At 56.5% G+C, this 6,090-nt stretch overlaps 1 long non-coding RNA gene across 1 annotated transcript; it reads right to left on the reverse strand.

The window, feature by feature from the left end:
• Window positions 1-3,131: 3,131 nt before the first annotated feature.
• Window positions 3,132-5,696, reverse strand: LOC118968177 (uncharacterized). The gene is made up of 3 exons (XR_005055702.2): window positions 5,182-5,696; window positions 4,378-4,657; window positions 3,132-3,355 (listed from the first exon to the last, which is right to left on the reverse strand). It is a non-coding gene; the product is annotated as an uncharacterized lncRNA (long non-coding RNA).
• Window positions 5,697-6,090: the final 394 nt, after the last annotated feature.

A 6,090-nucleotide genomic window follows, 5' to 3' on the forward strand; every position in this document is an offset into this window, starting at 1 on the left:
TTTACCAACTTTGGTCAGTTCACCAATCTCCGGTCCCAAATTTGCTAAAGTAAATGCGGTGCCCTTTTCACGGAGCTGTCATGCATAGAATCTGCCGCTGCGCTCCCTCGCGCCCGGCCCCAGCGAGCTCTGAGCCCTGCTGCAGGCAGCCTGCCGCATGTTGGGGTGCTCTGAGGACAAGCCTGAGCACACCGTGACAGCCGCTCGCACGCTTGCTCCTTCCCAGCCCAGCCTGACGGCCTGGTCCGGAGCCCCAGGCCAAGTCAGAGATGGTTCTGCACCCTGGTGCCCACCCAAGAAAGCAAACGCTGGACCCTCCAGCACTGGCAGCTGGGGGCTGGCTGACATGCCCGGAGCAGGGACTGAAAGTGGACAGGTGTCCACACAGGGATTCAGCCCCTCCTGTTGGGCTGCTATGCCCTCGTCCCTCCTCTGACCCGGACTACAGCCCTTGCCACCTCCTGCCCCATCAAAAGGGGAGGGGAGGCCAGTGGGACAGAGGGTCCAGGACCACAGTGGATGGTGACACAGTGGCAGGCCTGGGCCCTGAATCACTGTGGCCATACTAGGCTGCTGTGGATCAGGCATTTTTATATGTCAGCTGCTGCATCAGGCTGTTTGCACAGATTGGCCCAAGCCCCGCCCCTTCCTGTCCCTGTTCACCGTCCCCAATCACGCAAGCCCTACGTCAATCTTTAAAACAGGGTTCATATGAGTAAAAAAGCCACTTCGAATGGCAATCTCTAAATTCAGAGTTGGACAAGGAGGACACAAGTCACACACGGAATTTCACTCTAGTATGTCTACGTTGTTGTCTTCTGTAAAGTTGTGTCTTTGACATTATGATTTTGTTATTTTATTGAAATCACTGGGATAGATATTAATTACTAATTTTTGCTGATGAGGAGGGTCATAGGCCTAAGACTCAGTACCTGCCCTCTGCCAGCTCACAGTCCTGCACAGCTACAGGCCTAATGAAACAATGTGTAGCCCTAGGGGGAGGCGGCTCGGCGGCCAAGCTTTCTCTGTCTGGAACCCCGCCTCTAAAGAGCCCACTAAGCGGTGTTCCCCCAAGGAGATTTGTTAAGTTGGTGATTGAATTCATGGGTTCTAAAAGCATCTATTAGGGTGAAGAAAATATTTTCTTTTGAAGCTTCCTTTCATTGGTATAATTCTACAGAGGTAGCCGAAGAAGTGTATTTATATCATCAAATTTTCTCACAGCAACTTTATGGGATGGGTAGAAAACGAACTACTCGCACCTGATTTTATAAATGGAGAAGCTACCAGGGTGGGTGGTGGATTCTGGGGGAGAACTTCTGTTCTTGGCCAGGCATTTATTTACCCACCCACCCATCCATACACCCACCCACCACCCATCCATACACCCACCCGTCGCCCATCGCCAGGCCCAGGACTAAGAGCTGGAGGGCAAAGGTGGGTCCAGCTTTCACGAGCTCCCAGTCCGGGTGGTCGTTTGGATCCTGTAGGTTTCAGTGGTGGCTTAGGTTCTCCCCAACATTTCGAGATTAGCTCCGTCCCTCACGCACGGTGCGGGGACAGGCACAGGCCCCTGGCAGCAGACTCCTTCGGGTGGGTCTGGGTGTCCGGGCAGTGGCAGGCGGTGGGCCTCAGGGAGCAGCGCTCACGCCCTGTAACTTCCTAAAGGTCGCAGTACAATGTGCTGAGTGCTGACCGTGGTGCCGGAGCCTCTGGGCAGCCGTGTGAGAGGATTTCTGGTCTCCCTCTGGACACTGAGAGGTAGCGAATCTTCTTGTGGTGGATTAATGGATCTCAGTGTCACGAGGGCTCCCGATTTACAGCCTGCATTCTTGTCTGCCCTCCACAACCTGGCAGAATCTTAGAGAAAAGTTACTGGGCAGCCGGGTCAAGTGAAGGTTGTTCTTTTAAAGTGAGAGGGTATTGTGATCATTCAAGAATGGTGTCATGAAGGACACGCTCAGCCCAGGATGATAGCACTCCGCCTCCCGGGTCCAGATGCTCAACCCGTTAGAGCCTCGGCTCTTGGGAATCGACTCATGATAACCCACCTCACGAGAGACGGAAGGGGGAACCCCGTGGCAGTGGGCTGCCTCCCAGTGGGAGGGGGGCTCAGAGCTCCACACTGGGGCCTCTGGCTGCAGTAGCTCATCTTGCCTGAAGCCTGGCCAGAGAACAAGGGTCCTTCACACACGTTACCTTATTTCGGCCTCACACAAGCAGACCCCCGAGGCGGGTATGACCGAGGCTCAGTGCCGGGCAGGAACTCCTCCAAAGTGGCCCAGCTTGTCAGGGCAGAGTTGGACTCAAACCCAAGCCCCGGGCTCCTTCGGCCTTCCTTCTCCACAGGCTCAGCGGCCCTCAAGGTGTCATAAGAACTTAGATGTCAGCATCTCCTCCTCGCTGACTTAGTTATTGGCCAGGACTGAAATCCTCTGTGTGTGGCAAACACATGTGCTTCCGGGACACACCAGAAAACTGACAGAGCAGGTGGGTGTATCCCTGCGCATCCGCAGCCAGGCGCCCCGGGCTCTGGCTCTGGGGGTGGAGACAGAATGGGAACCAGGCAGCTGGAGCAGCTCAGTAGGTGTTTGCAGCCAGCCAGGGAGCCCAGGGGGACAGCCTGGGGGTGCTCTGCCTGCAGGCCTCTCCTGGCAGTGCTGGGCAGGCACCGATGTGCCCCCTGTCCCCTGGGAGCCCGGTCCCTAGACCCCGGGCAGAGATCCCCGCACTCACTGCCTGGCCACGCTGCATCCTGGAAGATGCAGTCTCTGGCAACATGAGTTAGATGAAGCACGTGGAGTGTGTGTGTTGTGTGTGGTGCATGTGTTGTGTGTCATGTATGTTATGTGTCGTGAGTGTGTGGTGTGTTGTGGGTGTGTGTGTTGTGGGTGTGGGTGTGGTGTGGGTGTGTGTGGTGTTGAGGGCCTAGTGTAGGAGAGCCTGGGGGGTTGGTGGTTGCCTGGCCGGTGGGGTCACAGGGGAGAGCACTGGAGTCTAGCTGTGGTTGGGAACAGCAGGTGGCTGTTGGCGGATCATTAACCAGATGAGCCCCGACGGAAGCGGCTTAGAACATCAGCTATTGTCATGGACTCCGAGGGACTGTGGCAGGGCCCCTGAGAGGCTGGGAAGGATGCATGTCCTTGCTCGCTGGGTGGTTGCCGATGGGGCGGGTCCTCGCCATGTGGGCCCCTCACACCCCCATCACGACGAGATGACAGCTCGCTTCCCCGGAGAGCCAGAGGAGGGCAGGCAGGACGCAGGTCAGGTCGCAGCCACTGGTAGCGTCCTCGGGAGCATGGCGCACTGTTACCTCTGCTGGTCGTGGTCAGAAGCAAGTCCCTAGGTGTCCACACTGCAGGGGAGGGGGCCACACGGAGGCACTGGCAGGGACGGACCACAGGGGCTGCGACCAGCTGACTGGCATTAACTGAGCGCTCACTGTGGGCCACATGCTGGACAAGCCTTCCTGGGCACCATGTTCTCTTACCCCGCATGAAACCCCGCCAGGCATAGGTCCTGGTACTACGCTCCCTGTATAGACAAGGACATGGGGCTTGGGGAGGTGGGTAGTTCAAGCTCAAGCTCAAGCTCACAGAGCCAGCACGTGGCAGAGCTGGAACATGAGCCCGGGTCTGCAGGTCCAAAGCCTGCCCTGCCCTCCTCCATGGTCCTCGCTCCTCCGGTTTCGCCCCGGTTGTCCCCACCTTCTCTTCCCCCATCTACACAAATTCCACCTGCTCAAGCTGCAGCTTTCCAGTTGGACACCAGCCACAAAGAGCCCTTCCCTCCGCGGAGATAGTGCGATAAGCATGCCCTGCACAGACTTGCACCGCAGGGCGGGAGGCCGGCAGCCTCTGTGTGGGATGGGAGGGGCGTCGGGGGGCTCCCTCTCTGTCCCCAGGATCCCCCTACTGGCCCGCCCCTATGCATGGGTCATCTCCATTAGCAGTCACTTCATTTGAGTTCAAGCAAGGAGGATGCCGGAGGTTCCGCTGCAGCCGAGGAGGGCAGGAGCAGGTGGCATGCCTCCACGCCTCCTCGCCGTGCCCACGCTACCTATGCTTCCACTTATCAATGGTTTCCCTGTTTGACAGCCAGGTGGGAGCTGGGCCTCAGGAGCTGGGACATAGGACAGGCCATGTTTTAAAAATTTGTGGTAAAATATACATAACATAAAATTGATCCTTTTAACGATTTTTAAGTGCACAGTTCAGTGGCATTACCATTCACATTGTTGGGCAGCCCCCCACCATCCATCTCTGGAACTCTGTCATCTTCCCAAATGGCCATCACACAATGACCCCTCCCTTCCCTCCCCCAGCCCCTGGGCCCCCATCTACTTTCCGTTTCTATGAGTCTGACCACTCTAAGTACCATATAGGTGTGGTGTCACGTAGTGTTTGTCCTTCTGTGCCGGGCTGATTGCACTGAGCATCATGTCCTCAAGGCCATGCATGTTGTAGCAGGTGTCAGAATGTCGTGTCATCTTCACAGCCGAATGATATCCCACCACGTGGGCGGGCCACACTTTGTTTACCCACTCCACCCACCCGGCGATGGGCCCTTGGGCTGCTTCCGCCTTCTGGCAGTTGTGAGTGATGCTGCTCTGAGCCTGGGTGTCCAGGCATCTGCTCAGGTCACTTGCGATGGGAGCCTGGAGGGGGAGAGGGGCGGAGGGAAGGGTCATCAGAGCTGGCGGGCTGCTCTGGGGACTCTGCTTTCTCCACGAGGGGCCCGGCCTCTGGCTTGACCACCTCTCACCCAGCCGACATGCACACCTGATGCCATGACTGAGTCTCCTCCGTAGCTGGTGTCTCCCAGGCATATAGGGAGCTATAGGGCGCTATAGGGCGGACTCGAGAGCTCACAAGGTAGCTGATAGGCCACCGAGTCCAGAACTGATTACCCTTGTTCTAGACTGTGTCAGCGGTCGGGCCCGCCCATGGCCTGGTGGGGACGAAGCCAGAGCAACAGGAAAGTCACCGTCCAGCAATGCATGTGGGCAAGGCAACATCTGCCTTGTGAGCAGAGCTCTCCTCGTCACACCAGTCAGCTAGTTCCATGCAAAAGCCGTGCCAAGCGCTCAGCACCCTGCCCCAGGAAGCATGATGTAGCCAGTTTCTATGCTGGCCAGCTATTGGCACAATAACGATGTATAACAAACCGGCCCCAACTCACGATTTAACGCACCAGCCCCGATGCTCCTGGACCAGTGGGTCGCGGTGGCGGCTTCTCGTCTGGAGAAAGAGGTGCGCAAAGGGCAGTCCCCACCCAGGCGTGTTTTCCAGCCCCTGTGTTTGCCGTTCCACTAGGATCTCTGGCCAAAACAAGGCTCAAGGCCAAGTCTGAAGTAAAGGTCAGGAAGGAGGGTCTGACTCCGTGGGAAGAGCTACAAGTCATGCGACAGACGGGGACACGGGAAAGGGTGAAGGACTGCGGCAAATCTATGCCTTTCTGGAATGTTCTGCGAGAGCTGGGGGATCACGGCCCCTCAGTTCCATTCTGGCGCTGGAGGAGAGGTTTATTTGTTCCTGCTCTAAGGTGCTCTTATCGATTCCAATTCCAAATTTCTATGATTCCTGAACAACGCCTGATGAACCATACCCACGCAAACGAAATTCATTCCCTGCCAAGATAATCCTGAGGGGCTCCGGTGTCTCTCCTTCACTCCTAAAGCCCCTGCAAAATCATCTTTTTTATTTCAGGCTCATAGGAAATAAAAGATTTTATCTGAGGGCTGATGGGCATTAGCAGGGCTGTATGGGGCTTGAGTGGAAACGCGAAATCTGTGTGGATCAACATGCCACTGTGCTGGCTGCGTCGGGGAGGAGGGGGTGAGCGGGCTGAATTCCTGCCCAGGTTGTGGCTGTCAGCTGCCTGGGCTGCCAGACTCACTCTTTTTGGGGGGTGTGTGTGTGTGTGGTTATGGATTTTGCCGTGAAGTTTCCTTGCTCTCGGCTGTTTCTCTGAAGGAACTGGATTACTGAAGAAAATCCAGCTTACGTGTCCCAGGGCAAAGCAGGCCTGTTTACCTTTGACTCTGACATGCTTCTTGTATCTCCTGAGGTTTGGCGCTAAGGAGGATTT

This window comes from Manis javanica, chromosome 4, assembly GCF_040802235.1.
Source record: "Manis javanica isolate MJ-LG chromosome 4, MJ_LKY, whole genome shotgun sequence".
Taxonomy (NCBI): domain Eukaryota; kingdom Metazoa; phylum Chordata; class Mammalia; order Pholidota; family Manidae; genus Manis; species Manis javanica.